We start from the raw sequence: 8,862 nt of genomic DNA on the forward strand, positions 1-8,862 counted from the left end.
ATATTATATTCAAATTGATTAATTTATTTAAATTAAAACACAAAATAACGATACTTTTGTATTTTTAATTATTTACTTTACCCATCGTTTTAAATAAACACATATATAATACATCGGTCTCCGTGACGAGACAGAATGTTAAATGACAGAAAACGCAAATATCGGAAGGCAAAGATCGAAAATCGAAAGATCTTAAGTCGAAAGATCAAAAAAAAAATGGTGCATGGTAAACGGTACATACTCACGTACATACTCATTTAATTTGCGCGAGCAGGATACAACAGGAACAAGAGGAACATGCTTTTCCTCCCGTATTCTGCGCGCGCACATTAATTTTCGATTTTCGATCTTTGCCTCCGATATTTGCGTTTTCTGTCATTTAACATTCTGTCTCGTCACGTAGACCCATAATACATACATATTTATTTATTTATTTTATTTATTTATTTTATTAATTGAAAAATCAACAGACAGGATGTACAGAGATAGGTATAAAAAAAACAAAAAGTAAATAAATAATATATGTAACATCCGAGTCCAATAATAGATTTTTACAAAAATGAAAAAGATAAATATAAGGAAAACAAATTAAAAAGTAAAGAATAAAGGCATGACAAAATATGTAGTACATTGCATAATTAAACTATAGTATTAAAATATTTGGAAAAGGTTATAAGATAGAATATAAGAAGAAATTGAAATTTACAAATATAAAAAACAAATGAAAAAGGAAAATACAAAATAAACAAATGAAAAGGAAAAGAATGAAAGCTATAATATGATTAAATAGCACATTACATAACTAAACTAAAGTATAAAAATAATGGAAATATTGAAAAAATAGAATAGGAGAAAAAATGAATCAATCGGTCAAGATTCTCTTGATGTTAGACCTGAATTGATGTAGGGAAATACCAAACAGATCAACTTCATTCAGCTCTCCGTTAAACATACGATAAACGCGCTGCAGATAAAAATATTTTTGGGAATTAGTATTGAAAGGATCAAGTGAAAAGAGTGCAACGCGTCTAGAGTATCGAACTGGGATTCTGAAATTAACCTTATTCAGTAAATCAGAACAATCAAGAAAACCATTTATGAGCTTAAAGAAGAATATAGCATCAGAATGTCGTCGCCTGACAGAAAGATTGTTAAAAGAAAGGATTTTTAAAATGTCGGAAACAGTAGAATGGGTATAGGTAGGAAAAAGGTAGCGTAAGGATTTAATAAATTTAAGTTGAACTTTCTCAATACAATTAATATGGGATAAATAAAAAGGTGACCAGATAATTGAGGCAAATTCAAGGTGAGACCTTACAAAGGAAAAATAAAGTAATTTTAGTACATAAGGATCATTAAAGGGTTTTGTTGAGCGGAGTAGGAATCCAAGAGATTTAAATGCTTTGTTGGTAATAAAAGAAATATGTTCAGAGAAATCTAGTTTATTATTGAGTATTACACCAAGATCCTTAATAGAAGATGACGTGTTAAGGATTGAATGATTTAATTGATATTGATTAGTAATAATTGACTTATTTCTAGTGAAATTTAAAATAGAGCATTTTTCTAGATTAATAAAAAGATCATTATTTAAACAATATATAGAGAATCTATCTAGATCTTCTTGTATCTTATGACAATCGTCTATGGTGTATATAGGTTTGTAAATTTTTAAATCATCAGCGTAAAGAAGTATAAAGGAATGTTTGAAGATGTATGAGATATCATTAATATAGAGTAAAAAGAATAAGGGACCTAAATGCGACCCTTGTGGGACACCGGAAGGAATATGTCTAAGTGATGATCTAAAACCATTGAGAATTATGATTTGGTGACGATTTAGTATATACGAAGAGATCCAACGAAATAAATTTCCTCGGATTCCGAGGGACCAAAGTTTATTGAGTAAAAGGTTGTGATTGATTTTATCAAAAGCTTTAGAGAAATCCGTATAAACGACGTCTATTTGGATTCGTTTGTCCATATAAGATGTGAGAGTACTAGTGAAATTAAGCAGGTTAGTCTCTACCGATCTCCCCTTAAAAAAACCATGTTGTTCAGGTATAATGTAGTTTTTGAAATTGGAGAAAAGGAAATTATAGATAATTTTTTCAAAGATTTTACTAATGACAGATAGTTTAGATATAGGACGGTAATTCTCAATAAGATTCTTATCACCTTTTTTAAAAATAGGGGTGATGTAAGATAATTTCCAATAGTCAGGAAATATACCGTTAGACATAGAAAGATTGAAAAGGATTGTTATGGGAAGAGATAATGGGACAGCACATTTAACAAGGAAAAAAGAAGGCAAACCATCACAACCCGCACCAAGATTAACATTGAGAGAGTTGATGTGACTGAGTACAGTAGATAAGTCAAAATGAAAAGTAGATAAGTTACAAGAAGAAGTATCTGTATTAGAGATAGAAAGGTTAATGGTAGAATCACTATTGAAAGTGGAGTCAAAATAGTCAGCAAAAATGGTACAGATTTCAGAACCATGTGAAGCCGACTTATTTCCATAATACATTACGGAAGGATATGAAGAGGAGGTATTTTTTTTTGAATTTATATATGACCAAAATGATTTGGGATTAGATTTAATATTATTTTGAATAAGAGAAATATAATTTCTAAAGCAGATTAAAGAATATTTTTTAATTCGAGCTCTTAATAGTGAAAAACTTTGATAATCTAAGGGATTTGAATAAATTTTAAATTTTTTATGGAATTTGTTTTTTTCTTTTATTATTTTAATAAGAGACGATGTAAACCAGGGGGGATATTTGGTACGTTTAGATTTAAGAGTAAAAGGGACGTGGCATTCAATAATATTTTGTAAGGTATCGTAAAATTTTTTACAAGCTAAATCAATATTTAAATTGGACAAAAGTGAATTCCAATTGATATCGCTTAAAATTGGAATAATTGTAGCATAGTCAGCTTTTCTAAAGAGGAAAGTTTTATTATAATTATAATTCAAGGGTGAAGATTTGTTGTAAATTATTGAGATGCAAAAGGATAAATGATGAGAATCTTCATGGATTAGCGTAGAGTCAGCACGAGAAATATATAAGGGGAAACTACTAATAGCTAGGTCAAGAATACGATTATTAGTATTTGATAAATAATTGTATTGATATAGTTTATTATAAGATAAGAATTGAGTAAAGGAAAGGGAAGAAAAATTAATACAATTGGAAGGAAATAGATGCAGATTTGAGTCGTATTTTGTCCAATCAATAGTGGGAAGATTGTAATCACCGAGTAAAATGAATCGATCCTCTGGATAATTGGTTATTAGATCAGATACTTTATTTAAATGGGTAACTAATAGAGTTTGGTGAGAATTACCAGGAGGAATATAGACAGTACAGATATTTAGTTTAAAAAATTTAGTGGTAATAGTAATCCAAAGGTCTTCTGTGGAAGTTAACCAATTATTTTGAATGACAGAGGGTAGATTATTTTTCACAGCTATGATTACACCACCACCAAATATTTGGTTATGAAGAGAATAATCTCTGTCACGTCGAAACACCTGATATCTGGCATCAAAAAACTCACTATTATTGAATGAGTCATTTAGCCAAGTTTCTGATAGACAGATAATATCATAATTATTAACTAATACATTTTGAAGAAAAGAGTCAGATTTAGTTCGGAGACCTCTGACATTTTGATAATAAATGACAAGACGATTAGAAGACATTGTAAAAAAGGAAGTAGATAGAGCACGTAGTGATATAAATATAAATATCCATATGCATAAATGAAAATAGATATATGCATATAAACATACACATAACTGCATACACAGATAAAGATATGGAATTATTAAGCAAACCATCCTTGGTGATACCAGTTGAAATGCAAAGGTATACATAGACACAAATATAAAAATGAACTCGTACCTTTTTTAGTTTATGAGTAAAATATATGTAGATAGCATAGTTATATAGTAATAATAAAAATAATAAATTATATAGCCATACGTACATAATTGTTTGCACATACATTATAATATGTGATGTAATATAACATACATATATTACATTAGTCTACATATCGTATTGTACATATATATTAAGATTCTATCTGTAATTTAAAATTGTATCACAGTATGTATGTATGTATGTACATATAATAAGAATTAATTTCTTTTAATAAAGTCGAAAATCTCAATCAATTGTTAATTTATACTTCAATAATAATATCGTACCAAAAAGCATTACTAAAACGCCAAACAAAAAACATATAACTTTCAGAAGTCTACTCACGTTGATGTGCAAAAAAACTTGTATTGTTTTATATTAATGCAAAATTATGCACTTTAAACATTGTACCTAAATTGACTGCATGTTCATTCAATTCATAATTACAGATGCACTCTCTACAGGCCCAAATATACATAGTCCAAGCAAATCAAATAATATCAATAAAAGAAAAATGGAGAAAACCGGAGTGCACCATTGCAACAGGTGTATATCTATTGTATTTTCGAATGACTTTAAGCTATGCGGATATACACGACTCGTTATGAAATATTTCTACAATATTGCACATTGCGTTTGGTCATTTTCGAGTGCATACGAGAACCGATCGGCCGCACTTCCAGGAAATTGCCAAACATGCCCGTCATCAAAAAATCAAACATATATACATATATACGCGAGTTTGATGAATTTATTACTCGTACGTACACACGTACATATATTTATCATCATCGTCGGCTCGGTTCAAAGCGGGTTCATCCCGTTCGAAAGTGAGTGCAATACCTTTCTAGCACGTAACTCACTTACCCTATGACTGCTTTGCCAATCAATAATACCGTTTTCACTAGTCAACCTGTCGACTAATTGTGCCTCATCAGGTGAATCGAACGTTCGTGACGCGCAATTTTTTCAACGTTGATTAATCAACGAGCGAAAAAATTAAATTAACATCATCATAATTCAACCGAAATCCCTTTGCTTCGGAAATTTTGTATTTTTAAATTAAACGGACCTAAGAATCAAAACTTTTCCAGCTGAGTAAATTTATACGCGATTAATCGATGTTTATAAATTTTGCGCTGATATACTGCGTTTCCTCGTGTATTGCAATGCAAAAAGTCGCCGGCTATACTTTGACACACAATTTCATACGCATTTTGCAATAAAATTAATGATCATTTTATAAATAGCTACATTCGATCGTTTTTAAGCAAAAGTCGTTATCAAAATTTGAACTGCATAAAAGCAATTAATTATAAATAATTGAATCATTTTCGTAAGTATTTGTAGTTGTAATTAATTTATATAATCTTTATAATACATTTAAATTATGCAATGACGTTGTATTAAAATCAAATGTACAATAATCTAACTTTAAATTCCCGACTCCGCATGGACAAAAGTTTTTAAATTAGATTGTTGATTTTCCGAAGGTTCTACAAACGAGACAAAAAAAAAATAAGAATTCATATTTATTTTTGAAAAAAAATAAAAAAACTCTGGTATTTATCTTGTTTTTTACAGCTAAATAAATCAACATAACATAATAACAGAACAGAAGACATCATAACAAAAGCTTGTATGGATTGCAATTCTAGAAGCTTCAATAGACTAAAATTAAAATGTATTAGTAACAACATCTAAGATCTTTAACAAAAAATTGAAAACAACTTACGCATACATACGCGTAAAACGTTTCAATACTTAAAATACCTACTGCCTACAAAATTTTATATACAAACTGAATTTAAATTTTTATTTTTACATATGTGCGTACATAATTAATTATTTTAGACCGAGTTTATATGTATTTTTCTAATTAAAAACAACATAAAATATAAACGAGTTAAACACTTGTATTATCAAATTAAATACGTTAATTTGAAAATGATTACCATTTTATTCATTTATTAATAAAAAGCGAATTTCATTCGAAAAAATCGCTTACGAATCGGCTTACGCACAAAATGCAACGACTGTCGTTTATACAGCTTAATAGAATCATCGATTACAAGAAATGAAATTGTCGAGTGTATCGCAATACACAAGATAAAATAACAGTTCATTATAAGCATGCATACGACGAGCGAACGTGATTAATGGCATTTGTAAAATCTGCAATGTGAGCGCGCGCGGGCGCGTTGACATTAGATTTTCCGATTTCGCAAGCAAAACGGCCGTTACGTTTGACAAGTCCATTGACAACATTAGTTGGAAACGTCGACAATTACCGGTTATTTTCCGTTTTTAACTTTCTAATTATGCGCCAAGAGACTCGCTAAGCGATATGGTCACTTTGACATTTCGACCAACACGATGCACCGGTGACAATGAAATTCCGAATTTGTAAAAGCTCATCCTCTGGCGAAAATGTCAAATCGGGACGCAGACGCTTAGAAAGTTACACGAGCAAACCGTGAAAATTCGCAACAACAAAATGTAGCCGTTTAATTCAAAATTAATCGGACCGATTTTTATCGGACTGAAAACTACACAATTCAATATTAACATTTGTTCAATTTATACACATAAATATTTTAATTTTGTTTATTTTTTTGTTTTTGTTTTCAAAATTTGTTTATTTTTTTTGAGAGAATTTTCAAACATTCTATGAATAACACATTCATAGAAAACTATTTATCCTGCCCAACAAATCATCAACCTTTTATTTTATGTATATACATACAGACATGTATATAGTACAATAATAGTAAATGCGGGACACCTACAGGATATGTGCATTGTATATATATGTATATGCAAATCATTCAAGAAGCTCCATAATGTTATTATGATGAAACTGCAAAAATTATTTTTTATAATGAAAACAGCTTCGGAGTATTTAGTTTAAATAAAATGTATGAGATGTGTATATACATATGTATATATATATATATATATATATATATATATATATATATATATATATATATATACTATAATATATATATATATATATATATATATATATATATATATATATATATATATATATCATCATCATCATCATCATTTACAGCCATTCGCCATCCACTGCTGGATGAAGGCCTCTCCAACACGCTTCCACTCGTCTCTGTTTTGCGCAACACTCATCCATCTCATTCCGCACATTTTCCTAATTTCGTTCACCCATCTTCCTTGCGGTCTTCCTTTTACTCTTTTGCCTTCTCTCGGGTACCATTCAAGCACTTCTTTTGTCCACCTTTCGTCCATCCTCCTAGCTACGTGACCCGCCCATTGCCATTTCAATCTCTTCACTCTATCCACTATGTCCACTACCCTTGTCATATTTCTCACCCACGTGTTCCGCTTCCTGTCTTTCCTCGTTATGCCAAGCATACAGCGTTCCATACTTCTTTGAGTGCATTGGATTTTATTTTGCATCTTGGCGTTCAGTGTCCAAGTTTCACATCCATACGTCATCACTGGCAAAACGCATTGATCAAAGATCCTTTTCTTCAGGCAGAGTGGCATTTTTGATTTAAAAACAGCATTCATCCGTCCAAATGCACTCCACCCCAATTTCATACGTCTCTTTATCTCTTCATTTTTACTACCAGACATGTCAATTATTTGACCTAAATATAAATAATTATTTACTACTTCTACTGGTTTATCATCTAAGGGGATGCTATCAGGCATGCAATAACTATTGAACATTAGTTTAGTCTTATCTACGTTAATTTTTAATCCTACTTTTCTACTTTCCCTGTCCAGCTGTGTTAGTCTGATAAGTAGGTCAGCTGAATCACGAGCTACTAAAACTATATCGTCTGCGAACCGAAGGTGACTCAAAAAGCGACCATTGATGCTTACTCCGGCTGTATCCCAATCCAATTTCCTGAAAACTCCCTCAAGCACCGCATTGAATAACTTGGGCGAGATTGTATCTCCTTGTCTTACTCCTTTTCCTATGCTAAATCTATCTGTACCTGAAAAAATTTTAACTGAAGCTGTGGCATTCTTATATATTGTAGCTAACAGTCCCACATAGGGTTCCGGCACTCCCTGTGTTTTTAGAGCGTTAAGTACTGCATTATGACTAACTGTATCGAAGGCTTTCTCATAATCGACGAAACCTAGGCACAGTGGCCGTTGATATTCGTTGGCGCGCTCGATTAGTTCGCCAACTACTTGGAGGTGGTCCATTGTGCTGAAATTTGCCCTAAACCCTGCCTGCTCTATAGGTTGGTTCTCGTCGAGGATATTCTTCAGCCTTTCTGTAATAACCTTCGTGAAGAGCTTGTAGACCGCTGAAAGTAGACTAATGGGTCGGTAGTTCTTGATATCGCTTTTGTCGCCTTTTTTGTGTATTAAAATGATAGTTGCGTTATTCCATCCTTCTGGTATAGCTTGGTTCTGGATGCATTTGCTGAAAAGCCTAGCTAAGATATTAATTAGGGGGGGGCCGCCACATTTTAGTAAGTCGATGGGAATATTATCTTCCCCTGGGGTTTTACCATTCTTTGCAGTTTTTAGCGCGGCCTCTACTTCGCTAGGCAATACTGCAGGAACCCTTTGGCCGTGTGTCGATTCCAGAGTGGGGAATTGGCCGTTGTCGTTCTCGTATAGTTTTGCATAGAACGTGTAAACTCTGTCTATGATTTCTTCTCTATTCCTAATTATTACTCCGCTTTCTGATCTGATTGCGATCATTTGGTTTTTGCCTAAGAAAAGATCCTGTTTGCACTTTTTCAGGCTACGGTTATTCTTAATGGTATTTTCTATTAGCTTGCTGTTAAAATCCCTGACATCCCTGACTATTCTCTTCTTAATTTCCTTATTTACTAGATTGTATTCTTGCTTATTATTATCCCTATCTAAATTCCTTTTATGCTTAATTAGGTTTTTTGTTTCCGCTGAA

This window comes from Arctopsyche grandis, chromosome 11, assembly GCF_051622035.1.
Source record: "Arctopsyche grandis isolate Sample6627 chromosome 11, ASM5162203v2, whole genome shotgun sequence".
NCBI classification, from domain to species: Eukaryota; Metazoa; Arthropoda; class Insecta; order Trichoptera; family Hydropsychidae; genus Arctopsyche; species Arctopsyche grandis.